The following is a 27351-nucleotide window of genomic DNA, read 5'->3' as shown; positions in this document are numbered from 1 at the left end:
TACTTGGCTATGTCCTATGTACAGGATTAAATAATCCTAAAAAAATCAACCTTCTTGGCAAATCTAAATTTGACTTCAGGGAATTCTTATATGTCAGGAGGGTTATGCTTTTAAAAGGAAGAATTTATTTGATTTGATTCACTTCATTGACATTTGTGAATGATTATTATTACTCCTCGGCCAATTCATTTTAGGTAACCTCAGAAATATCAGTATCATATCTTTTTTCACTTTTCTAACATATTTATTATTAACTAAAACTGAATTTTTGAGAGGGAAGGGAAGGAAAAATAACTCAGATATGCTCCAAATAAAGTTTGTCCACTACTACACAGTAGCCTAATTACTAGGGAAAACATGATAAAATTGGATTTCAATATTCTTTGGTTAAAATAAATAAAATAAACAAAACATTTTACAGTTATCACAGTTATTTTTAATTCTGTAAAGATTTTAGAGCAGGGCTTTTCAACCTTTTCACCCATTGTACCACTTTTAGGATATGGCAACATCCGAGTACTACCAGTCGCCTAGCAAGGTGTCAAAAACGTGACCAAAAAAGAGGAAAAAAGTGATGAAGTACAGGTAGTTCTTGACTTACAACAGTTTGCTTAGTGACTGTTTGAAGTTACAATGGCACAGTGACCCCCAAGCCACAGACGAGCAAGATGCCTGCCCGCCTAGCGGCGCTCTTCCTCCTGTCGGAGGTTTTCATTGTGAGCATTTCTGTTGAGCATTGGCAGTGGGGGGGGGTGTTTGGTTTTTATTTCCCCCCTCTGCTGGGTGGTTGCAGCAGGTTTTGGTCACTTCACATGGCCCTGGGACACTGTGACCATCATAAATATGAATCAGTTGCCAAGCATCTGAATGTAAATCATAAGACCCTGGAAATGCGGCAACATTCCAGATGATCAGCGCTTCTTCCAGGCTCAGCAGAAGCGCTAGGATCAGCGCCAAGCTCCAGCTGGAGCTTGGCACTGATCCTGGCACTTTTGCTCAGCCCTGACAGCCCTGCAGCTCCAGCCATCTCTCGTTCAGGCTTGTGCGGTGCTGCCACCGGTTCAGCTCATTCCCCTCCCCAATTACCACTTTTCTAGGATGGTTGCGTACCACCTTTCGGGTGCCAATGTACCACAGGTGGTACCCGTACCACTGGTTGAAAAGCCATGTTTTAGAGGATGATTAGGCGTGTTTGTTATCTTTTTTTTAGATTTATATATATATATATATATATATATATATATATATATATATATATATATATGTATGTTAAATGTTTGTTAAGCATTCAGAATACACTTGCTTGGTCCCAGACACGGGACAAATCTTATTTCCTGTTTCAGCCTAGCCCAAGGCCATCTACAGGCAGTAGCCACAGCAGTGGCAGCTCATATTTGTGTAAATTTTTTTGTATATATACATATACATACATACATACATATATATATAATATTTTATTTTCCCATTTCTTCCACAAACAAGTCAACAAATATATCGCCATACATAAATATATACACGTAAGTTTGGGTGCTGCTCGTCCATTTCCCCTTTTACTGTATCCACACTCCTTCTCTTTCTTCCCTCTTCTCTACTTTCTTTTCCCTTTCTCCTTTCTTTCCTACTTCCCTCTTCTTCCTCTCCTCTCCTCTTTCCCTCACCACTCCCCTCCCGTTTCTCCCCACTTCTCTTCTTTCCCTCCAACCTTCCTACTTCCTTCCCCCTCCTCTACTCTCTTCCCTCTCTCCTCTCCTTTCTTCCCTCCCATTCCTTTTCCTATACAGTTCAGGGGTGATGTCCGAGCAGCTCCTCTCCTTAGATTTTCAATGTCTATATTAGGTGTGATAATATCCTTATCTCCTCATTTTTCTTCCATCTAAATTAGTGTTAGCTGTCTTTTAAGCATATTCTCTTTTTCACCCACTCATAAAATTTTCCCCAAATTTCATAATACTCTGACTCTGTCTTATCCTTAATTATCATTGTTAATCTATTCATTTCCTCACATTCCATTATTTTCCTGATCACCTCTTCTTCTGGAGGAGCTTTCAGTGCCTTCCAGTTTTGTGCAAACACAATCCTAGCTGCAGTGGTTATGTGAATAATCAAATATGTGTTCTGTTAGGCTTGTTATCTTATTGGCAGATTTTTCCTGACTGGATTTAATTGCATATTTTTTATTACTTCTTAATTGTATCTTCATTTTTAGGTAAATCTTTTTATTTCAGCCTTTTAGTAGAATAATATGTCTTTTAACTAAAATTAACAACTACAAATTAATACTTCAAAACTGCAGCATTTCATTTTATACATTTTGAGAAATGAGCAGGATTCCTGTGACTGAAATTAAATCACAGATCTCCTGACTTTGTTTTGTTCATTGTAACAGCCTAATAAATTTACCTGATTGGAAGAATTCTATACTATATTTATACCACTTTTCCCTTTAAACTAGCATTCTTACATCAACTGAATTTCTCACCCTCTCTCTCTTGCAGGAGCCAGGATCCACATTTCTTTTAAATCAAACTATTCTGGACCATTTGGTTGTAAAGAGGAAACACTTTTTAAGCTTTTTAAGATAGACTTAAATAAGATAGAGCATTTGAAATAAATGCCCAGTATTTATTTTTAGCACTCATTTTCTACTTGCAGTCATGCATGTGGTGACACTTGTTTTGCAGCTTATTGAAGTTACTGTTTTTTCATAGAAGAGAGACTTATAACGAAATATATGAAGTGCTTCATAAATCCAGATGTTATACAGAAGAATGTAGTATTTACTTCCATTATTCATATCTTTTTCTAATCGGTTGAAACTAAATGGTTGAAAAGTGCAGTATTAGATGGAAATACAAATATTGGAAAATTTGAGCTCAGTCACTGAAGATCTGACAGAATTAGATTCTTTGCTTTTGACCAAACAATGATGAAACCAAATTTACCATATTTGATAGGAAGGGCCATTCTTGGAGATCACAGGAAGTGATTAATTTTTAAAGTTCCATTAGAGAGATTTTTTTAAGTATAATAAATCTAATGCTGATCTCATGCCATGTATGGAGTAGTGTTAAATTTCTTCTTCACAATTATAAGTTCCTTTTTTTTTATTGAAAAGTTTTAACATACATTTTATCTTTAACAGTCCCCCCTCTCCCTCCCCTCTCCCTCCCTCCCTAGCCCTCTCCCCCTCCCCCCCCACTTCCCAGAGCTAAGTACAAGGTATAAAAACAAAAAAAAACAATCATAAACATCCATATGCTAACAACCATAAGCTCTAAAATCTATCACTCTCTGGCTTATGTAGGATAATACAAACACTATTAATATTAAATATATATAGAAAAAAAAGGAAAAAAGAAAAAAAGAAAGGAAGACTTATTCAAATGCTACATGAAACTTTTTAGTCCTGTATTTGTTCTGGATATACTCAATCCATTTTCTCTATTCCATAATATAACGTTCTTGCGAGTGATCTTTCAAATAAGCCGAAATCTTTGCCATCTCTGCCAGGTCAGAAACCTTTAAAGTCCATTCTTCTATAGTCGGCAGTTCCTCCTTCTTCCAATACTGACCTATTAAAAGTCTTGCTGCCGTAATTAAATTCAACATCAACTTAGTGTCCACAACCGTAGCATCTGTAATTATTCCCAACAAAAAAAGTTGCGGACAAAACTTTATCCTTTGCTTGAAAATCTTCTGCATATTCCACCAGATTTTTATCCAAAAGGCCTTAACCTTTTTGCAAGTCCACCATATGTGAAAATATGTTGCATCTTCATCACCACACCTCCAGCATTTTGGCTGATAATTCGGGTACATACTTGCAAGCTTTTTAGGATCTAGATGCCATCTGTAAAACATTTTATAAAAGTTCTCCCTTAAATTTTGAGCTTGTGTAAATTTTACGTTCCTCACCCAAATCTTTTCCCACGTGTCCATTGTAATAACTTCTTGGATGTTTTGGGCCCATTTTATCATACAATCCTTAACAAGTTCTGTTTCTGAGTCAATCTCTATCAATGCAAGATATATCCGTTTAATATGTGCTGGACCCTGATTTCTAATTTGCTTTATCAGATTTTCATCAGTCATTGTAAAACCAATTTTCTGGTCTTCTTTCCACCTGGCCCGTAGCTGAATATATTGAAACCAAGTTTGAACAATCTTCTCATCTCGCAAGAGGCTGTATGGCTTCAGACACCAAACATTTTTTTCCAAGCTTAAAATCTCCTTATACGTAGTCACATCATGTTTAAAACCAACATTTATATTTTCTATTGCGTGTTTTGGAATTGCCCACAAAGGTATCTTACAGTCTAACTTATGTCTATACTTCTTCCAAACTCTCAGCAATGCCTGTCTTAAAATATGCACTCTAAACACATTATCTGCCTTCTTATCATACAACAAATATGCATGCCAGCCAAACAACAAGTCGTGGCCCTCAAGATTTAATAATCTCTCTTGTGTCAAATTAATCCAATCACTTATACCTGCTAACGCAGCAGCTTTATAATATAATTTAAGATTAGTCATTTTAAGACCACCTCTTTCACGAGTATCCTGCATAATCTTAAGTTTAACTCGTGGCCTTTTCCCTGCCCAAACAAATTTGTTGATACCTCGCTGCCATTCCTCCAGATTAGAATCTTTCTTAAGAACCGGTATCATTTGAAATAAGAATAAAAATTTAGGCAGGATATTCATTTTCACTGCTGCGATTCGCCCCAACAAAGACAATTGCAATTTTTCCCAACTCTCCATTTCTTTTTGAATTTTTCCCCATAATTTTTCATAGTTATTTTTATATAATTTTGTATTAGAGGGCGACAGAAGCACCCCCAAGTATTTGACCCTTTTAACAATCTCAAATCCAGTTAACCCTTCTAAAAGGGCCTTTTGCGATGCTGTCATGTTTTTAGCCAAAATTTTAGTTTTTTGTACATTAACTTTAAATCCAGAAACCTTCCCATATTGCATTATTATCTCCATCAGGTCCACAACAGAGTTCTCCGGCTGGGTCACTGTAACAACCAGATCGTCTGCGAACGCTCTCAATCTATAATCCTGATCTCTAATTTGTATACCCTTAATTCTTTCCGAGTTCCGTATTTTTACCAATAATATCTCCAATGTTAACACAAATAACAAAGGCGATAACGGGCACCCTTGCCTTGTACCCTTCTCAATATTACATGCTTCTGTCAAGCTATTATTAGCTATTATTCGGGCAGTTTGTTTTTGATATAATGCCCTAATTGGTTGCAGAAATTTATCCCCAAAATTCATTTTATCTAAAACTTTCATCAAAAATTGCCAATTCAATTGATCAAAAGCTTTTTCAGCATCTAAAAAAATTAGCGCCGCAGGGATCTGGTTGTTCCTTTCCAAAAATTCCAACACATCAACTATATGCCTCACGTTATTTTTCATTTGCCTACCACTAATAAACCCAGTTTGGTCCCCATGAATCACCTGTTGCAGAACCCTCATCAATCTATTAGCCAACACCTTAGCAAATATCTTATAATCTGTATTTAAAAGTGATATCGGTCTATAGTTTTTTACTTGAGTAACATCTTGGTCTTCCTTCGGAATCAAAGAAATAAAAGCAGTTCTCCAAGACGGAGGCACCTTTCCCCCTGTCTGAATTATCTGGAACAATTCCTTTAACGGTTTTATCAACTCTAATTGTAAATTTTTGTAGTAAGCCGCAGTCAGACCATCCGTACCTGGCGCTTTATCCACCTTCAACTCCTTAATTGCTGTAAGAATTTCTTCTTCTGTAATCAATTGATTAATCTCTTCTTTTTGTGCTTGCGTAAGAACCGGGATGCTAGCATTCTCCAAATATACATCAATGTCTTTTTCATTAATCTTCTCCTTAGCATATAATTTAGAATAAAAATCCACAAAGGCTTCCTTAATAAGATCCTGTTGAAACACAACCTTTCCCTTATGCTCAATTTTGTCTATATTAGAAGCCCTTTGCTTTTTCCTTAGTCTGTAAGCTAGCCATCTACCTGGCTTATTAGCATTGCAAAAAGTATTATGCCTGGCGAACTGCAAATTGGTTGCCACCTGGTCCGCCATTAGTTTGTCAAATTGTCCTCTTAATAGCTTAGTCTTCACATCCAATGGATTCAAAATCAAGGCCTTCTCTTTTTCCTTGATTTCATTCTCCAATTCTTTCCTTCTAGCTTCCAAAGTACGTCTGTGTTTATTATTCATATATATCAACACCCCTCTCATATAGGCCTTGCTAGCATCCCAAACCATGTCCATAGAAGTATCCTTATTCATATTAATTTAAAAAAAATCCTTCATCCGCTGTTTATATTCTTCCACATTTTTCTGATTTCTAAACAAGTTCTCATTTACGCGCCACGAGCGCCTATCTCTATTGTCCTTATTGATCTCTAACCATACTGGACTATGGTCAGAAATAGCTCTTGCACAGATCTTTACCTTCTTAATCCTAGAAAAAAATCATTAGTCAACAAAATGAAGTCAATCCTGGAAAAAGATTGATGTCTATCAGAAAAAAAAGTATAATCCTTTTCATGCGGGTGTGTGTCACGCCAAATGTCTCGCAGTTCCAAATCATCCTTCATTTCAAAAAAAGATTTAGGCAATCTGGCATGACACGGAACACGCTTAAAAAAACCAGCCTTATCCATCTGTACATCCAAAACGCCATTCCAATCCCCCATAAAAATAAACGATTTGTAATCCAACTGAGTAAGCTTTGTATGAAGTAAACTAAAAAAGTCAGCTTGTTGTTGATTAGGAGCATACAGTCCAACTAAAAGCGTTTTTTTGCCTTCTAGCAACAAATCTATCATAACGTATCTTCCATGCTTATCTGCTTCAATTAAGTCCGCTGTTAAAGCACTTTTAACATAAACAACCACTCCGTTTTTCTTATTCATTGCAGAGGCAACAAATTGCGTGCCCAACCTTGAGTTCGATAAATACTTTTGGTCCATGACCCTAATATGCGTTTCTTGCAGGCATATAACATCAATCTTGAATTGTTTTAAATATTGAAAAACTTTCTTTCTCTTCTGTGGTGAATTTAGTCCATTAACATTCCAGGTTAGAAATTTAGTCGCCATGCATATCATCCCAAAGCTGTTGGAGCACATCTTTAATAGCCCCTCTACCTCCTTTGGGCCACGCTCCTCCCACTGCTTGGCTGTAAGTACGCTTTGAAAGTTCCATAAACTTCTGCTGATCTTGTTCTTTTATTTGTTTTGCTCGTTTTAAAGCGGCACGCGTCACCCTCTGCTCTCCAGCATCAGCCAACGAAGTTTTAATTTGATCCCCTCCAGCACCATTCTCCTCCGTCTGTCCATCTTCAGCCTCTTGAGGTTTTCCTTCTCCAAATCCCTTTGCAGCTTCCAGAAGTGATAGAGGGGTTGCTTTTAAAACATTATTGTAGAAATCACGCGCCTGTGCCACAGTAACCAGACGGTATCTTTTACCTTCATGCATCAGCACCAATCCAACTGGAATCTCCCATCTGAACCTTATATCACGTTGCTTAAGTTCCTGCACAAGAAATGCAAAGTCCTTCCTTCTCCTTAAAATCTTTGGAGGAATTTCTTTTAAAACCAAAACTTCTTGGTCAGCAACAACAACTTTAGTATCATAGGCGGCTTGAATAACTTCATCTCTAGTTTCTCTCTTTGCAAAATAAACCACCACATCTCTAGGTAGCTTTCTCTGTCTAGCAATCCATGAGTTTACACGAAAAACTTTATCCATGCATCCCTTTATTTCAGATGCTGGCTTACTAAATACTGCTTCCAGAGCCTCAGAAATCAGCTGCTTTAAGTCTTCTTTAGTATTTTCTTTTAAGCCTCTGATCCTAAAAGCATACTGCATCTGATGATACTGAACAAGACTCAATTCTCTGTCCATTTTGTCTCTTAAATCTTCATTCTCCAGTACCTTTACTTCTAATATGGCATTCTTTTGACTCAGGTCTTCCACTTTTTCATCCAAACCTTGCACACATTCAGCCACGCTTTCCACTGTAGACAAAATGTCTACCCTCATCGCACTGAACTTCTCTTCTATCCTCTCTTCTATCCTCTCCTCCAATTTCTCCAATTTCTCCTCCACCTTTGCCAACTTATCACCCAGTGTTTCTAAGATTACCTGGGCTTGTTTTTCAAGAGCATCTTGTAAATCCTTCGATGTCAATGCAGCAGGAGGAAGCAAAGCTTGCAACGATGTCTGTTGCACCGGGGAAGTTCCAGCACTCCGAAGAGTTTTTGGGGGAGGTTTAGCCGCCATCTTTTTACTTTCACTTGTTGCGCACTTTCACTTTAAGTTTATAAAGTCCATTAAGCTAGAGAGTAAAAATAAAAGTCCTCTTCACCTTGTCCTCCTGTACCGCTCTGCCTGCTCCTTTTTATTCCAGGGTCTTTCCTTCTAGCAGGGGTGGTCGCAAACGCCTGGCTCTGCTCCAAAAATCCCGGAGCAGAGACGCTGAACAGCTGGGAGCAACCCAGGCTACGGGGGAGTTCAATCCTTCAGCCGCCCAAGCTTTAAGCTCAGGCGGCCCCGGAGAACTCAACCCCTACCTGGGGCCTCACCCCCTCCTCTTCTCCCAAGGAGGGGGCTTCAAATCCACCCGAACAGCTGATCGGCGCTGTTTCGGGTGAAAACAACACAGCTGAGCAGCGGGCAGCCCGAAACGGCTGTCTCCGGCGCCGCGCCGCCACCGGAAGTCCCACAATTATATGTTCCTAATCCATTTATGTAAATGCTCTTCCAGTTGTTCATCCTAAATCTATTTTTTGCCAGATGTTCTTTATTGCTGCTTTACATACCCAGAAATATTGGGGAGAGAACTTGGAGTGTGTAAACCATAAAACTGAAGATAAGTTCAGTAATTTCTATTGAAAACATTGATGTTGTTCTGGAAGAAAAATGCAGTATCTGGATTACATTTAGCTGCAAATTAAATCATGCAAAATATTCAAGTGCTGCGATGGCCAAAATCATGGAGAATCTGATTTCTTTTTAAAACTGTCCTGAAAGCCACATAACTGAGTTCAAGGAGAGACAATATGCAATTTATCTTGGTTTACAAGCCACAGTGGCTTGTTTATACAGTACAACACACAGTCCAAACCTATAAAACAGGTTATGTAATATATAAAGCCATCTACTTACTAGTTTGTTTCAGAATTTCCAGAGGATTCAGTTTTATAGTCGGTTATGTAATGGATCAGATTGTGAAAACGCTCTGAAGTGAAAATGGCCAATTCAGGTGGCCTGTATGTTTTGAATAGATATGAGACACAGATTAATGATAGGACCTGTACAGGGATCTAGGTTTGCCCCTGTACAGGCACACTCAGTGGGATTTCCTTACATGGGAAAACTTTCTGTCACATGGTGTGTCAATTTATATGAAAAGACTGTTTCTTGGTTCTGTGTTGAATATCAACTTTCTCACAGTATGAACTTTTACCAATTAAGATGTTTTTGTTTAGGAGTCTCAACCAGTCATTCACACATGGCCTCAGCCCTGGTATTCTCTTCCATTTCTTCACCATGAACTTGATTTTGTCCTCTAACATTCAGCATTCTGTGGCTGCTGAACTTGCTTGGTCCAGGCTAAGCTGATTTCATTCTGTCTTGTTAATAGGGCTTTGTCATCATGTTTTTGAATTGCATAAGAAGTTGATTTTATTTACTGCAGTTTATATGCTGTTCAGTTGCCAAAATACTCCACAAGCAGCCTATAAATAGCACAAAATAGAGTGAAAACAATAAATGTTATAACACAAAGCAGATTACCAATAATTATAATGACAAAGTAAAGTAATTATTTGCTATTACAAAATCCAGTGAGAAGAGCATATCTGAAAAGAACTGGAAGTTCTGGAAAGAACAACATCCAGAATCAGAAATAACAGAACAGAGACCAGCAGATCAATATTGATTTACAATATGAAATGAAGTATTCACAGATATAGAATCGGAAGAACTGCAAAGATCTACCTACAGCAGAGAAATTGAAACTTTGCTAGAAATAGTTCAGACAATAGAAGTAAACCAGGGGGAATCAATAGCAGAGGAAATCAGCATTACTATTCAACAAACCAGAAAGAATAAAGTCCTCTAGCTGGACAGCAAGAATTGAAACAACTAATAACTGATCATTCTAGAATATCACAAAAAAACAGAATAAGGTTTTCAGCATTGAAACATGTTACACCTCCTCCAAAAACAGCTAACACAAATATTAAAAGATGCCAATACTATGATATTAAATATAAGCACCAGCTCAATGGTAGCAATAATGATACTGCAGTGGAGTTTGGACTGGACAAATGTGCCATCTTTAACATCAACAGGGGAAAAATAATGAAAACTGAAGGAATCAAGATGCCCTATGGCAGGGGTAGGCAACCTCGGCTCTTTTATGACTCATGGACTTCAACTCCCAAAATTCCTCAGTCAGCATAGCATAGTTGACTGAGGAATTTTGGGAGTTGAAGTCCATGAATCATAAAAGAGCCGAGGTTGCCTACCCCTGCTCTATGGCAATAACATCAAGAGTCTGGATGAAGATCATTACAAACACCTGGGTATCCTTCAGATTGGCAACATCAAGTTGAAGTCAAGAAGTTCAGCAATGAATACAAAAGAAGAGTGAAGAAGTTCTTAAAGTCTAAATTCAGTGGAGAAAATACTATTAATAACTGGGAAATTCCAGGTATTAGATATATAACTGGAATAGTGGACTAGACTTGAGCAGAACTAAAAGCCCTGGATAGCAAGGCCACAACAATAATGGCAATGAATCATGGCCTTTCTTCCATGTGGTGATATTGACAGGCTCTGTTTACCAAGGAGCATAGGTTGGTCTAGAATGTTGTAAGTACATCAGGCAATTAAAGAAGAAGAAAAGGCATTAAAAATATCTGAAGGACAATGAAGACAATGCACTAAGCTAGTATACCATGAAAGCTTACTAAATACCAAAGAGATCAAACTGGCCTATAAGAAAGACCAAATAAAGAATAGAAAAGAGATGTAGAAAGACAAAGTATTACATAGGCAGGACATAAAGAACTAGCAGGCAAAGTAGATAATAAGACCTGGCAATGGCTAATAGAAGGAAAGATGAAGAGAGGGACAAGAGGGGCAAATTCATATAAATGCATATTTAATTTAATTTAATTTATTAATATTTCTATACCGCCCGTCTCCCGAAGGACTCAGGGTGGTGTACAGGGCAAGAATAAAACACAAAGTTACAAAAATTAAAAAGTAATTAAATACATGCCCATAAAAACAATTGGTACATTAATAAAAACCCCAATAAAAAGATAATAAAAAAAACCCCACCAATCCCCCCTCAGGCCAGGCCGGCTTGTTCGAACAGGTATGTTTTCAGATCGCGGCGAAAGGAGCGAAGATCGGGCGCCGTCCGGAGCTCAACCGGTAACTGGTTCCATAGCTCCGGGGCGCCCACAGAGAAAGATCTCCCCCTGGGGGCCACCAATCTACATTCTCTGATATTTAGAAGACAGCAACAAACAACAAATGATGTCTTTGCAAAGAAGCTGACCATTTAGTGAGTTACTGCAAGAAGATTGCACAGACTGGTTACAAACAACTTCATGACAAAAATGGTGCATTGGAATATCTGCAAGAAACACCATTTTCCTGTAAGCAAGAACTGGTGGGATCACAAAGTAGACAAAGTATTAGGAAATGAAGAAGCTAAACTGTTCTAGGATTTTAGAATTAAAGGAGACAATAACAGCTTGAATTATGCTGCACACTGCTGGCTCATAGTTAAGTGATCAACCACTAGGACAACAAGGTCCCTCTCACAGTTGCTGTTTTTAAGCCAGGTCTCACCCAATCAAACCAAACGATTTAATGACAGTACAGAATAGGAGTTGAGTGAACCAAAGATGCAGTTGTGTGTATATTTTTGTTTGTGCACACTGCTTAAATTATTTCATTGCTTTGTCACAGTTAGCCTTTGTTATCCCTGAGCTCGTAGGATGTAGCTGCTTTTATTTTGATAATGCAATGTATCAGTGTCTGACAGTGGTGCTAGCAGTACGCTTGATACAGAGTTGAGGGAGAAACACACTGAAATCATAGAAAAAACAGTTGTAAAGCTGTAATTCCTTGTTGCAGGAATTTAGTAGTAGATTCATAAGTAGATTCACTAGTAGATTTAGTAGTGAATCGCAAGGAGTTAAGCAAATAATAATTGCAGTAGAAAGTGCACTGAAAGCATTGTGCTTCTTTAGCATTCCATTGGAACGTCTTTGGTCCCTTAACTCAGAGGTTCTCAACCTTTTGGGGACCAGGAACCACTTACACGGACTGGAGGGGGTGTGGTTTTGTGTGCTGTCTGCATCCTGCAGATGGGGCTTTGCTTGTTTGTGTGGCCCGGTTGCTGACATGCCGCGGATTGGTACCGGTCGACGACTGGGGTTGGGGACCCCTGCCTGAACTGGTATTGTCAGTAACTGCATTGTTTTGTTTGCAGGCATGACTCCATGCCTTGCTGACCTCATTTGTTGACTACATTTCAGTAGTATACTTGCTGTCATTATGCTCCAAGGAAGGAGATCTCTCATGTTTTGTCTGATTGTGTTTTTACTGTGGGAAAGAGAGGTAGAAAATATAAGATTCTTCAAAAAGGTACCCAGAAGAACATTAAGTTGTGCAATGCTTTGAATTTGAAAGGGAAAAGGTGCTTTGGCCTGTGCTAGGTTGCAAACAAAATACCTATGTGCTACTCCTTAAACCAAATGAATCCTTTTCCAGAATTGCATGGCAGCTGTGGAGGGCATCTTCATGACCATTGGAGAAAGCATGACTTTTTAAAAAAGAGTTGCAGACAAAGACCATGTGAATAGTTCCTTGCACATTTTGCCTTCAGTTGTTCAGTCCTACAGCATGTACAAGGAAAAGAGATGTTTTTCTTTTGTTCATATTTCTTTGAAGGCGAGTGAAGGACAGAAACAAAGGTTGTACTTTTAATATTATTGAGTGATCCAAGGCTAGACAGACTAATCTCATTTCCTTTTTGTCAGATGTGCATATTTTGCTAACCCATGGTTTCTTTCATCTTGATTTATTGGATTTATACAACATAGTAAATGAACTATAAGCTATGTTTAATAAAGTACGACGACTGCATTTATACAATATGGCAAACCGGAACTACATAAAGCACATTTTTTATTTAACAAAATATTTGAACCAGACCTCAGAAACTTAGAAAGTGTTTGAGACCATAGCTTCTGGTTTTAATGTGTTTATTGAAAGATGGACTTAGTAAGTTAGGTCCTCTATCCTGGTAAATGAATGTTGCTGTAACTGTACTTGTACAAAGTTACCAAAATGAAAATGGGTAATCAGACTAAAATTTGGACCTTTACCATATGGATATACTTTCCAGGAAAGCATTTTTTTTACTTGAATACATCTTGGTATTCATTGGATGGAGACAGTTATCAAATCCTGGATTTGAGGATACAGTTTGGAGAAGCCAAAGATGTAGGAAACAATCTTAACATAAAACATACAGCTGTTGTATGTGCTTAAAAGTCTTCTGTCCCTCAGGAAACAACTGTCCATTAACGAGACCTAACCATAACTGATCAATCAACTATATCACTGCCAAGACTCAAATAAAAGCTAAAATCAGCACATAGCACTCAGCTTAAGTAAGTGGACTAGTCACATATATAATGCAAGTACAGATAAAAGCATTCACATGTACTACTAAGTGGATTTTCTTCTTTCTAACCAAGTTATAATGATGGTTAGATTATTATTACATGCAGAATAATGTGAAGTCACAGCTATGTTGGTGTAGTCTTCACACACTAGTGGAGTACAGGTAATCCCTAAATTACAAGTGTTCACAACACTCATTCAAAGTTACATGATCAACACACCCTAGTGTTTACAGGCAAATCCCAAAATTACAACTATTGCAGCACCACAGCAGTCGTTCACCCTTACGAGCGACTGACTGCAGAGGCTCTGCAATATTCACCCTATTCCTCTCCCCGCTTCCCACAACTGCTTCCCCTTCCCTTCCTGTCATGCTGGACTCACTTGCAAAATCTGTCTCTTCTCTGCAGTGGTTTCTTTCTCTTTGAGGGAGAGGAGAGTCGGCTTGGAAATGCTTTTTGCGTTGACAGTGGAAGCTCCTGTGTGCTGTAATATTGCACAAGTTCAAACACAAATTCTTTACAAAAGATCATGGCCCCTGGAATCTTCCATTCTCTGTGGGAGGGGGAGTGTTTGCTTCATTTGCATGCTTATAGGGTAAAGCGTGGAATTGGAATTGGCCAGGCGCAGGAACCAATACTATCTATGGCCCGGGTATGCTGGTCGCTCATGTGTGCCAGCCTTAGTTTAAGGGCAGGAATGAAACCTTCAACTGAGTGGGGAGGCATTGCGGGGCTGGGTCCCTTACACCCGCATCCCAGCTGGCAGCAGCGGCAACCACCTGAGCAGCCATTATCCCCCTCCCCAGCCAGCCAGCCACCCGCCCAACCTAGTCCTCACCTGGCCAGCCAGCTGGCACAAATCCTCACCACTCTTCTCCTCGTCACTCATTGAGTAGCAGTGGCTTGAGTTTCTCTTCTCTGCTCCAAGTGAAAGGAAATGGAGGTGCAGAGCAGGATTGCTCTTAATAAGGCCGGCTCACTCTGGAGGCTTGTTTTCGCAGGATTGCTGTCAATAAGGTTGGCTCGCTCTGGAGGCTTCTTTTCGCAGGATTGCTCTCAATAAGGCTGGCTTGGCTGTTTCCAGCGAAAACAAGCCTCTGGGCCCCAATGCTGGGGAAGTGAGGCAGTGGCAGCCAGAGTAGAGCACATGCTTCTCCATCTCCCTACTCTTCCCCAAAGCCTTTCACTATGGAGTGCTTCCAAACACAGGGACTGGCTGCATTTGGAAGCACTCTATAGATGCTGAAAGACATTTTATCCCAATGGAGATCTGGCGTAGACTCCAAATTTCATATGCCTGGAATGGGGCACTTGAGAAACAGAGCACTCCTTTCCGTGCAGCCACAAAGGGTGCTTCAAAACATAGGGAATCCCTGCGTTTTGAATAACCCCACCAAAGCACAAACACTCCACAACTTACAATGCCAAATCCTAACCCCCAGCCCAGGACAACCACATTCCTTCACTAACCTCCTTTCCAGCTCCATTCTCCATGTCCATGGCAATAAAAGTAGTTTGTGGGACTAAAAAAGGAGATCAATTTGACCTTCTAACATCTTGTAAAAAAAAATCTTGCCAAGTTGGAAGGTCTGATTGAACTTTTTTTTTTTTACGGTTGTCCCACAGGCTTCTTTTGTTGCCCTGCATGCGGTGGCAGAGAACAGAGCTGAAAAGGAGGTTAGTGAAGGGAGGCTTTGGGGAAGCAAGGGGAGACAGGGAAGGGTCTGCTCCAGCCACCGCTGCCTCACTCCGCCAGCATCAGGGTTCAGAGGCTTGTTTTCCTCAGATAAAGCCATTTCTCAAGCCCCTTCCTGATGAAAACAAGCCTCTAGAGTGAGCGCACCTTGCTCTTCATCTCCGTTTTTGCTAGGAGCGGGCTTGAGAAATGGCTTTTTCTGGCGAAAACAGAGCCACAGAGTGAGGCGCTCTGTTTCTAAGTGTGCATTTGCATGCCAACGGAGCTTCCAGTTTCCCCAAGGTCTCCTGGTAAAAATTGTGGGCAGGAGCAAACACTACGAGAGTTCAGGCTCCCATTCTCTGCAAAAGAGGATCGGTGCCTGAACCCATGTGATATTATGGGCACTCAGGAGCTTCCATCGACTCTCTTCTCCCTCAAAGGGAGAAACCAGGGCAGAGAGGAGACGGATCTTTTCAAGGTAGGTGAGTCCGGCTCAGCAGGAAGGGAGGGGGAAGCATGAGGTATCTTAGTGGGTTGGGAAGGCCTTGGCCACTTATTCCATCACTAGGCCCCCCTGTGGCCTTCCCCACCCTGAGATATCTCATGTACACTTAACAAGCTGTGTACATCTTAACAAGCAAGGGAGTGATCTTGTTCAAAGTACGAGATTCACTCTACGAGTTTTCGAGTTACAAATGGAACGGGCAGGCTCCATTACACTCGTAACTCGAGGACTACCTGTATATTTGCAGATCCAAGCAATGTGGCCTTTTGTAATTGACAAATGGATATTTTTCCAATACAGATTTTCTACTGACCTCTAGTATTGCCACAATGATTATTCACAGTTTTTTTTCCAATTACAGTTAAATGTGCTGTGTTATGAGCCAAGACAGCACTTATAGTTAGATTATTATACTGGTCATACAGTCAGACATGTGTTTGGCATTTTCATCCACCACTTTTGTCCTTCCCAAGGACCTGGGAAAGGCAGATTTTATTATGGTTGGTCACAGATGTTGTTGTTTTATCAATATATAAAATACAAAGAAAAATAAAAATAGGAAATTAAGGGAAGAAAGGGGGAAAGAAAATATGAGGTACAAGGGAAGAAAGAAAAAGGCATTGACCTCCAACTCTTTTTAGCACAGTACAAGGTAACAACACTACAGCCTCAACTTTTTACTTTTACACATTAGTATGTAACTAGCCATTTCTATAACAACAAATCTATCTAATCGGCAAAACCAAAGTCAAAGTTTCATTTTTTTTCTTCCCAAGCACAAAATCCAGAAGTGATATCCAAATAAAAAACATAAATACAGTATATACTCCTCTTTGAATAGACCAATTTAACCATTACTGCTTTATCTTCCTTGCTGTTGAAATAATATGTATTTCTATTTGCACTTAATAATTTTTATAAACTATCACCATTTATATTAACAAAATTCACTGTATTCTGTCAGGTTCTTTAGCCTTAAAGGGAAAAATATTTTTTTTCATCCATTTTAAAACACTAAGCTTTTGTTTAAAAACATTTCTAAAATTAAAACATTCTAATACATCTTTTTAAACTTCCTCTTAGCATACATAGTTTAAAGTTCACTTTCAAACCTATAAAATTCCAACTAACTACAAGTAACTCATTAAATTTAGATCATTTCAATTTAGATCATGGGACGCAGGAGGTGACATAAGACTGGACATCGTGTCGGACTCGGGGCCACCAGAATGTACGGGAGACCAGGTTCAGAGTCTTGAACAGGCCAAAATGCCCCGCAGCCGGGTTATCATGACATTGGCTGAGGACGAGTCCCCTGAGTGGCCCTCCTGGAACATAGAGCCGGTCACGATAATACAGGAGTCCATCCGTGACCGACCAAGGCGAATCTGGCCCCACCTCTTCCTTCCGCTGAGCCACCCACGCCTCCTGCTGCTGCGCCTCCCGGATCCGAGCCCGTATATCCACCGGCTCCCGCACCGCAGCAAAAGACTCGACGGGGATCATGGTCCTGGGCGGAAGCTTGTCTTCCACTCGGGTGTACTCGGGCTTCCTGGACAGAGCATCCGCTCTCTGGTTGTGCCCGCTTGGTATGTACCGCACCCGGAAGTCAAACCTCGCAAAGAAGAGGGACCACCGGATCTGGCGTTGGTTCAAATTCCGAGCGGTCTGCAGGCTTTCCAGATTCTTGTGGTCCGTCCGGACCTCGATTTGATGCCGCGCCCCCTCCAGATGATGCCTCCAAGCCTCGAACGCCGCCTTGATGGCCAGCAGCTCCTTCTCCCAGATGGTATAGTTGCGCTCCGAGGGATTCAATTTCCGTGAGTGATACGCGCAAGGGAAAAGGGTACCGTTGGGCGTCGCTGCCTGGAGTAACACGGCCCCAATGGCAATGTCGGAGGCGTCCGCCTCCACGACAAACGGCCGTTGCGGGTCAGGATGCTTCAAGATGGGCTCCTTCATGAAGGCGTCCTTCAAAGCTTGGAACGCCTGTTGTTCGGGGGCGTTCCACTGGAACCGAGTCTTCTTCTGCAGGAGCCGGGTGAGGGGGGCTGTCAAGGCAGCAAAGCCAGGGATGAATGTCCGATAGTAGTTGACAAATCCAAGAAGTCGCTGAATATCCTTCACGCGACGCGGGGGTTGCCAACTCTGCAACGACTCAACTTTACTCGGTTCCATGGCGATGCCCTCAGGAGAAATGCGGTGACCCAAGAAATCAATGGTCACCTGGTAGAACTGGCACTTCTCCAACTTGGCAAACAGCCGATGTTTCCGGAGGCGCTGCAGGACCTGACGGAGATGCTGATGATGTGCTTCACGCGACGGGGAGTAAATCAGGATGTCGTCCAGGTAAATCACAACAAACTGGTCCAACAGATCCCGAAAGATGTCATTCATAAAATGCTGAAACACAGCGGGGGCGTTGGTCAGGCCAAACGGCATCACCGTGTACTCGAAATGTCCATAGCGAGTACCAAACGCCGTCTTCCACTCATCACCCGGCCGAACCCTGACGAGGTTGTAAGCTCCACGCAGGTCCAGTTTCGTGAAGATCTTAGCCTCCCGGAGTCGGTCCAAGAGCTCGGGGATGAGGGGCAGCGGATAGCGGTTACGCACCGTGATAGCGTTGAGTTTCCGGTAGTCACAGCAAAGCCGTAACTCGCCCGACTTCTTTTTGACGAAGAGCACGGGCGCAGACACTGGCGAGGACGAGGGCCGGATGAAACCACGAGCCAAGTTCTTCGTCAGGAAGTCCCGCAATGCAGCCAACTCGGGCTCCGACATGGAGTACAAACGCCCCACTGGGAGAGGCGCATCAGGGACTAGGTCAATGGAGCAGTCGTAGGGCCTGTGCGGGGGTAATTGGTCCGCCTCTGACTCGCTGAACACGTCAGCAAAGTCGGACAGTTCGGGAGGCAAGGAAACCCCTGGGGAACCCTCCACCTGGCCGGCACAGATATGGCGGGTGTGGTCCACGCACTGCAAACTTGGGAAGGTGACCAAGTTCTGAGACCAATAGATCTGTGGATCATGCGCCCGGAGCCACGCCAGTCCCAAGACCACGGGGAAGTGCAGATCCGAAGTGACGTAGAACTGAATGGCCTCCACATGGGTACTGATGGCCATACACACGGGTTGCGTGGCGGCCGTGATAGGCCCGGACAGGAGCACTCGACCATCGATGGTCTCCACAAGCATGGGCGGATCCACTGGACACTGGGGAACAGCCCATTTGGCCACAAAGGCCGAATCCATAAAGTTAGTGGTAGCCCCAGAGTCAATTAAGGCATGGACCGGAATCCCCTCTGGCTTGCCAGGAAGGATCAGACGTGCCTCCAAAATCAAATGCCGTGGAGGTTCACAGGCACCGTCGGAACAACGTCGCTCGGTGTGGATGTTGTGGGTCGCCCGATCTTTCACACCGTCTAGATCGGGCTCGGGCCGTTTCCCGATAGCAAAGCAGGGGACTTTCTCGGGGCAGGCTTGGTCACTGACGCCCGCTGACGCTTCTTCGGGCAAGAAGCAGCCAAATGTCCAGGGTCCCCACAGTAAAAACACAACCCCTCCGATCGTCGTCTGTCTATTTCCGTCACCGATAGACGGGACCTGGCGGCACCCAGCTCCATTGGCTCCTCCCTCTGGACTGGGGGCTCACGCACAACAGGGGCGGCAGGGGTCTGTGGGGTGGCACGGCGACTCTTACGCTGCTGCAGCCGGGCATCGATCCGCAGACAAAGATGGATCAGCCCATTCAGGTCTGAGGGAATGTCCACGCGGGCCAGCTCATCCAACATCTCCTCTGACAAGCCATCCTGAAAGGCATCCACGAGCGCAGCCTCATTCCAGGCGGAATCCTGGCTAAGCAGCCGGAAATCGCTGATATAGGCCTGTAGAGGGCGCTGACCCTGCCTCAAAGCTTTCAGGCGTCGGGTGGCCGTCTGCGCCTTAATCGGGTCCTCGTACATGAGGCGCATATGGTCACAAAACCCCCCAAAGTTATCCAACAAAGGGCTAGGCTGTGCCAACAGAGGCGTGCCCCAACGAGCTGCATCTCCCGACAGAAGGCTCAATACGAATCCCACCTTATCTCGGTCAGTGGGGAAATCAGCTGCTCTCACGCTGATATAAAGCTGGCATTGTCCCAGGAAGGCAGGAAACAGTTCTGGTTTACCAGCAAATTTATCCGGCATAGCTATCTGACATTTCCTCCTGGGTGGGGGGGCAGCATGTACCTGAGCCTGCAGTTGTGCCACCTGAGTGGCCAGCAAGGTGAGTTGCTGGTTGAGCTGGGCATTCTCGGCAAGAAGCTGCTCCATCGTAGTATTAAGGGGTGGGTGGCTGAAAGCAAACTGTTCTGAACCAGCCCTCTTCTCGCACCCCTAATCAAAAGAAGAGTCTGGAAAGCGTCCAAGACCAAAAGGCTTCTGCCAAGTTTTAATTACACTGATACAAGAATACAAGAGCTTGACTTCTCAAACGGAAAAGTTGCTTTCAGCAACCAGCCCCTCCCCAAACACTTCTTTTATAGAGAGCTCAGGGCGTGGTCTCCCTGTGCCTCCTCCCGAGGAGTCCCATAGCCTTTCTTTGTTTGTCCCTGCTCGTCTGCCTCCTGCGTCGGGCGTCCTTGAACAGGGCCAGCTGTGGGTCATCATCCTCCGCACTCTCGGGCTCACACAGCTGAGAAGAGGTTCCCGGCTGAGGACTCTGCAAAGTCTCCAAATCATCATCAGCCGGTTCGTTTCCCTCCTCCCCCACATCTGAGTCCTCCGATACATCGGACCCGGCTGTCGGACCCACAGGCTGGCCCTGAGTCACAACAGTTATTTTCAGAGGATCTTGAGGGATGATTCTAGGAGTCTCCCTAATGCAGGAGAGGAAAAACAAAAACAAAAGGAAAGTGTGTTCCTTCTGTTGTTAAGCTGGAAAAATGACAGTCCAGAGATTCTCTGGGCCTGTAAGGTGTTAGCCATATCTTCACAGGAAATCCAGTCACTGAGATTGTTGTTGATGATGATGAAATTTATGTATTGCCTGACTCTCAATGATTCTGGGTGGTTAAGCAACACATAAACAATTGTATTATATGTTTAAAGTGTGAGCTAACAAATGATATAATAAAAGGATTGTAGAAAGCATCATATATTTTTGTATATGAAAAATACAGTAGATGAGATCCCAAAGTTGAATAGTGATTTTATTCTAGAAACCCAAATACCTAAGAGCAGAACAGTTTAGGCCATATATATCTCTGGAAGTAAAGGCATACATGATCTTCCAAATATATAATGGTAGTTATTCAGACCATGATTTATAGCTTAATACAATGCTTGACTGTATCTATTGCAGCTTGTTCAGTGACCCATTGTATCTTATGCAGTAGCTTGATATGTGAGCCCAGTCACTGAATTCATGACAGAACATTCACATACAACCAATGACCCAAAACAGTTAGGGGCAGATGGAGATGCCACAAGATACAGATGAATGCTCTTGAAGGCCAGAGAAGGGGAGCTAGGGGAAAATTGTTTCTACTGGAGACTAATCTACAGATTTTCAGCAGTACCTTATCCAGTCAGTATCTTAAGGAACAAAAGCCAAAAATACGACTATAACTATATTGAACACTGTTGATCATAGGCGATTTAAGTGAAAGACAGATCTAACAACTGCAGTTAGGCTGCAATGTAATCCTTCCCCCTTACATTATAGAATAGAACTGGACTCTCTTCATAATGTTTATTTATTCATTTATTAAATTTCTATGCTGCCATCGCACTGATGCAGTGACTCTGAGCGGCTTACAATATAATAAAAAGTTAAAAAGTCCTAAAAAGAAAATTAGAATAAAAAATTACAAGTTAAGAGCCAAGATCATGGGCAGCCTGCGGGTGAGAATTTTCTCTACCTAACAGCCAACCCCAATATAGCAGGCCCCTGTTAGTGCCCCAGGCCAAGTAGCAAAGACAATTTTTAAGGCTCTTCTAGAATTTCAGGAGTGTGGGGACAGATCTTACCTCTGATGAGAGGATATTCCAGAGGGTGAGGGCCAGAGCAGAAAAGGTTCTTCTGCTGGAGCCCACCAGCTGAATTCAACCAAAGAATTTGGCTGACACCATGTGAAGTAGGCCCTTCCACTGGAACAAGTGGGGTGAGTTAGTCCATTAGGGTAATGTGGTTCCTCATACATCCTGAACCCATGCCATGAAAATTCTTAAAGGTGTTGACCAACACCTTGAATTGGATCCAGAATCAAACTGGCAACCAGTGCAGCTCACATAATAACAGTGACAGTTGTACCACCTGAAGGGCTCTAGAACTGTCCATACCACTGTGTTCTGTATCACTTTGTAGCTTCTATTCAGAATCTTCACGATTTTTTTCATAATGTTGCCATGTGTTTAACTGTACTTCCTCCTTTATGTTTAGGCTAAGCTAGTTCTGAATTTCTGACTATTATTCCCATGCAAGGCAATGAGAGATAGCATTTGCTTAAAATGGAGAACAAGGTTTATGGAGAGATTTTCATGTTTTCAAATACATGGAAGAAAGAGTGGAACTAGAGCCAGTGGCTGTAATGCCATTGATATCATTTGGCATGACCCATATGAATTGAAGAATAGCAAGTAGTGTGTGTTGCCTTGTAACCTGTATTTTTGCAGCCTGGATGTACACATGAGAGCTGTGAATTGGCTACTCTATATGCAGATGATAATGCCCACATTATTCATTCATGTGATAAGCATTTTCTTTTTACTTGCTCAAGGACGGAGGCTCACATTTCAAATGGCTAGAGAATCTGAGAACATCTGGCTGTATTGACTGACCTTCATCAGATGGATGAGGCACCCAAACAGGGAAAGGTCGAGGGTGGGGTGAGAATTTTTCATTGTTTCTACTGTTTTGGTTCATGAGATTCAATAAGCATTCCTTATTGATGAGGCGTATGGAAAATGTGTCTTATTGCTATTGCCTAATAGTGTAGATACATTACAAGAAAAATGGGAAATTGAAGCTCCTTTTTGCAAAGAACCAGTTTTTAAAATAAAGGAGTTAATGCAAATGCATGTGTTAATGTGTGTATGTAATGTACATACAGCTATACACCCATACACCTACAGACATATATTAATATATACTTTCCCTCTCTCTGTGCGAATGTAGAGCTGTATTCATGGGCATCTACCCTGTTTTGTCTACATTCCATACTTTTTTCCCGACCTAGTCACATTTATTCATGGAAGGGAAATAAAACTTCCCATAACTGGTTACAATTTTTTATATGTAAACAACTCTTCATTGTTTCTATGGAGATTCTCTATCATTCAGATCATGGCTGTCCCCAAACTGTTTTTCCAAAAGGCAACTGGACTTTCTTGGGTTTTTCCTTGAAAATGCTTTACTTCTCACCCAAGAAGCTTCTTCAGTTCTGACCTTTGGGACAGGTCTTCAGTATAATGAGAATATGAAAATGTCAATCTTTTTTTGTGATAAAACAAGAATGTGAGCACAAGGAAGGAGTGCACATGGACTCCGCAGAACCCACCTCCCACTCCTTGTCCTCTCTTACTTACCTAGTTGAGATGGTGTAGTTGGGCAGCAAGGAGGCAAGTTGTCTGCAGCGAAGGTGAGTTGGCAGGAACTTTGCATCAAGTTCCTGCCAACTCACCTTCGCTGCAGACAACTTGCCGGTGCAATGTTTGCCGGTCAGGTCTTTTGGCATGCTCAGCAGCAATTCCTATTGGCTTTCGAAAGCCAATAGGCTTTTGAAAGCCAATAGAGGGAATAGCATAGCTTTTGCAAAAGCTTTTGTGTGTGTGTGTGCACAAAAGGGTGCCAGAACGCCATTCTGAGCGTTCTATGAGAAAAAAGCCCTGCTTTTATGTTTTAATCTTATGATTTTAAAAATATTGTAGGTTGCCCCAAACCTCACTATTTGGATTGCATACAAATATTATATAATCGGTAAATAAAGGTAGAACATATGTTAAATATACATCAAATGATAATATGCTTCCCTACAAAGTCAATTCTTGCTCAATGACAGACCAAGTAGTTAACTCGGAAAGGCAAGAGGAAAATCTAGAAGAGGTCTGTGCAACTTGTAGAAGGGAAAGGCTCACACTGATAAATTAAAAATCTTTGTGGTCTGCAAAGGAATGCTGGTGGGCTAATCAATGATTTGGTGACTAGAGGAGCATCTACAGTGTTGGAGTCCATGGTCATGGTAAATCATGGAGGAACTAGGCAACATGACTTTTAGGGCAGTGGTGGTGATTTTACTTTTTTTTTAAAAAAAATCTGTGCTCTGTCCAAGGATGCTTGGTAGGCTGCATGTACAGGCCTGGTCTAGAATTTATTTTGGAGCATTCAACTATCTAGAGCAGGCATGTCAAACTCATTTGGTTTGAGGCAACTTCTTATAAAAGAATTGCCATTAATTTGTTTTAATAAAATAATTTAAATCAATTTTTCACTTGATTTCTAGTTAAATGAATTATATTGGTTGACAATGAGATTTTTTTTAGTACAATTGCCAAATGCAATAAACTGGTTTTACGTATATGTGTGCACTAATTATTTCAACACCAATACATTTTAACAACATATTCTATTTGTAAATGAATGCAAATGCAAATTATACAATTTTTTTGTGCAAAAATAAAACAAAATAACAGATTTAAGAGTTGTTACCATTAGTTATCCTTAGATAAAAAATAATTCCATCATCCAAAACTTTGTTATACTGTATTTAACGAACAGATGCTTTGGGATTAAAAAAAAAAGACTGACTACATTTGATTGTGTATCATCATGGCATTAAAACAAAATTCGAACAGTGTATGAAAAATAAAGGTTCCCTAAACGTCTGCTGGCTATATCTATACATTTTCCTTGATAGCACTCTATTGCCTTCTTTTTAGCCTTTTTTTCAACTTCCCAGCTTAAAATAGGCAAGGCACCGGGAGCTGAAAGTTACAGAGACTGTTTAAACAGGTTGCTAAGCAACCTGTTCACACTCATCCCTTCTTAACCTCCCACTTTTAAATTAGCCTGTACGGATCGCATTTCCTTCGATTTGAGCCATCTGAAGGCCTGTCGCTGCAATGCATTCTGCTGCTCTGCAACCTGGCTGCCTGAGAGAATTTGGCTCTCCGGAACAGTTTACTTCAGCTTTTTTTTTTTTTTGGTGTATGCAAAAAAAAGGTGCCGGAATGCCGTTCTGAGCGTTCTATGGGAAAAAAACCCACAGATATATCATATATAATTGAAGATTGTAATTACTTGCATGTGCACATTCAGCAAGTGTGATGTATTTGTGCTGGCATTTCTAGGCCTCTTTCCAACCACATCCAGAAAAATTTGTAACAAACATTGGAATTCTTAAGGCCATGTTTGGTATTTCCCAGCAATCTGTTACTGGAAGCAAAAAGCAATCCCTGCTGCGTTACTGATCCCAGAGAAGCATTTGCATGTATGCAGGTATCCTTAGGGTGCCATAGTTATGGATGAGAAATATTGGTTGCAAAGTTGGCATTTCTGGATGTAATACAGATATTTTGGACTTATTTTTGTTTCTTTGCATGTTTGATATTTTTAAAAAGGCATATGCTAGTGACTACGCTTATGCACATATGTAACATCTTTTGCTAGGATACACGACCACTGCTTTTCCAGAATGTGAAAAGTGAAAGATTGTGACTAAACAAAGTTTTAATGTATAGCTAATACCACCAGAAATTATTTTAGCCTTTTTAATAAATGTTGTTATTGATGTTAAGCTCACCATGGAAAACATCATATATTGTTATGTATACACTAGGTTAATTATTTAAAGACTAAAGTGCATCATAACTAGATTCTAAATAATCTATTTTTCAAAACACACAACAGTCCAAACAGTAAAAGTAAAGTCCAAATTAAGAATATTTCATTCTTAAGAATTGTTTAATTTAAAGTGGTTTAGTTGTAATAGGTTAGATTCAAAATAGTTTTCAAGAGTATGTACAAAAGATACTATTTTTTTCTAGCTTCATCTAAATTAGACATATTACATTGAGAAAAATGTTTCTCATTTCTTTCTTGTTACCTTTATTGATTTCATTACAGAGTTGTTAACATAGGAAATAGATTATTTTGTTATCTTATTTTACCTTCCAAAAGACAGAAGCAGATGAAAAATGTGAGGTTCTTTCCTGTTGGCTTTTTTAATTAGCTGTTTTAGATTCTAAAGGTTTAGTTCCTAAAGAAGTAACCCTGTAAATAATTTTAATGTCCTCCTCTAGTGCAGTCTCTTTTATGACTCAAGGACTTCAACTCCCAGAATTCCTGAATCAGCATGGCTCAGCTTGGAAACCTCTCCCTTTCCCCTCAGCATGGCTGGCTCAGAATTTCTGGGAGTTGAAGTCCATGAGTCATAAAAAAAGGCCAAGATTGCCTAGCTTTGCAATAGGCTTTCAGAGGGAGCTTTTTTTTTTTTTTGCAAAAAAAGGTGCCGGAACGCTGTTCTGAGCGTTCTGTGAGAAAAAAAGCCCTGATCTTATGGAGTCATCTGTTGTTACGACGTATCAGTTATTCAGCTATGATGCATCAGATTTCAGAGTTACCTCTTTCCACAAGTGCCATAAGATATCTATAAGAAGTTCATGATCTGAACATGAATATTGCAACAAATGGCAAGTGAGAGGCATATTGTTTTGAATATAGAATGTAACAGAAAGCCTTCTGAACAAGTAGCTATTGATAGTCTTTTTCTACATCAGACATGTCAAACTCGTGACATCACGTGATGTCGTGAGACATATTGGGACTGTTTTGCCATTGTCGGCAATGGGGTGGGTGCAGCTTCTGGATGATGCATCTGGTTTGTGGGCCGGCAATTTGACACCCCTGTTCTACATGAATTTAGAAAATTATCCTTGGTGACCAACAATACAATTGAACTCTATATGTGCTCTTGTCAGAGAAAGAGAGGGAGAGAAAGAGATGTTCTACTTTTTTTGCTGCATCCATCAACCTCACCTTGTTTTTGCTTCATCTTCTTAAAGATTTTTCTTGAAAAAAATGCCATTTCTTGTTTCAAAGAATAGGATGGTCTTTCTCAGTTCATATTATTTTCCTGTACATTTTGTTGCAAGAAAAACTGGGTAGAAACAAATAATAGAAAAGTTGTAGAATTTCCAGCGGCCTGCAGGCATACTGGATGTTTGATGGGAAGGTAATAAGTCACCTCCAAGTTTCCTTCTGTAATACTGAACTGTCTATGACCTTGACAGAGATAGACATCTGATGACAGATTGACACTTGCAGCTGACAAGGTGTTTAATCTTGCAGAAATAGTGCCAAGGAGACGAGAAGAAATTATTGAAACACTTGGTTCTCCTGTCTCAGTAGATAAAATCACCTGCAGAGGTCAAAAGGTATCTTTT

The 27351-nt window shown here is 41.1% G+C and overlaps 1 protein-coding gene across 2 annotated transcripts in view; it reads left to right on the top strand.

Moving 5' to 3' along the window:
• TAFA3 (TAFA chemokine like family member 3) overlaps nt 1-27351 on the top strand; it is a 112572-nt gene that overhangs the window by 5115 nt on the left and 80106 nt on the right. Inside the window, exon 2 of one of the 2 annotated variants that reach the window (XM_083359738.1) lies at nt 22689-22797. The exons of the other annotated variant lie outside the window; for it this stretch is intronic. The gene's annotated coding sequence lies outside the window, so the exon portion shown is untranslated. The remainder of the gene's footprint in view (nt 1-22688; nt 22798-27351) is intronic. 2 annotated transcript variants of the gene reach the window in all.

The sequence above is a fragment of the Vipera ursinii genome (assembly GCF_947247035.1).
Source record: "Vipera ursinii genome assembly, chromosome: 3".
In the NCBI taxonomy this organism is placed as follows: Eukaryota; Metazoa; Chordata; class Lepidosauria; order Squamata; family Viperidae; genus Vipera; species Vipera ursinii.
Note: the sequence above shows the minus strand (reverse complement) of the source record. Positions and strands in the feature narration are given on the sequence as shown.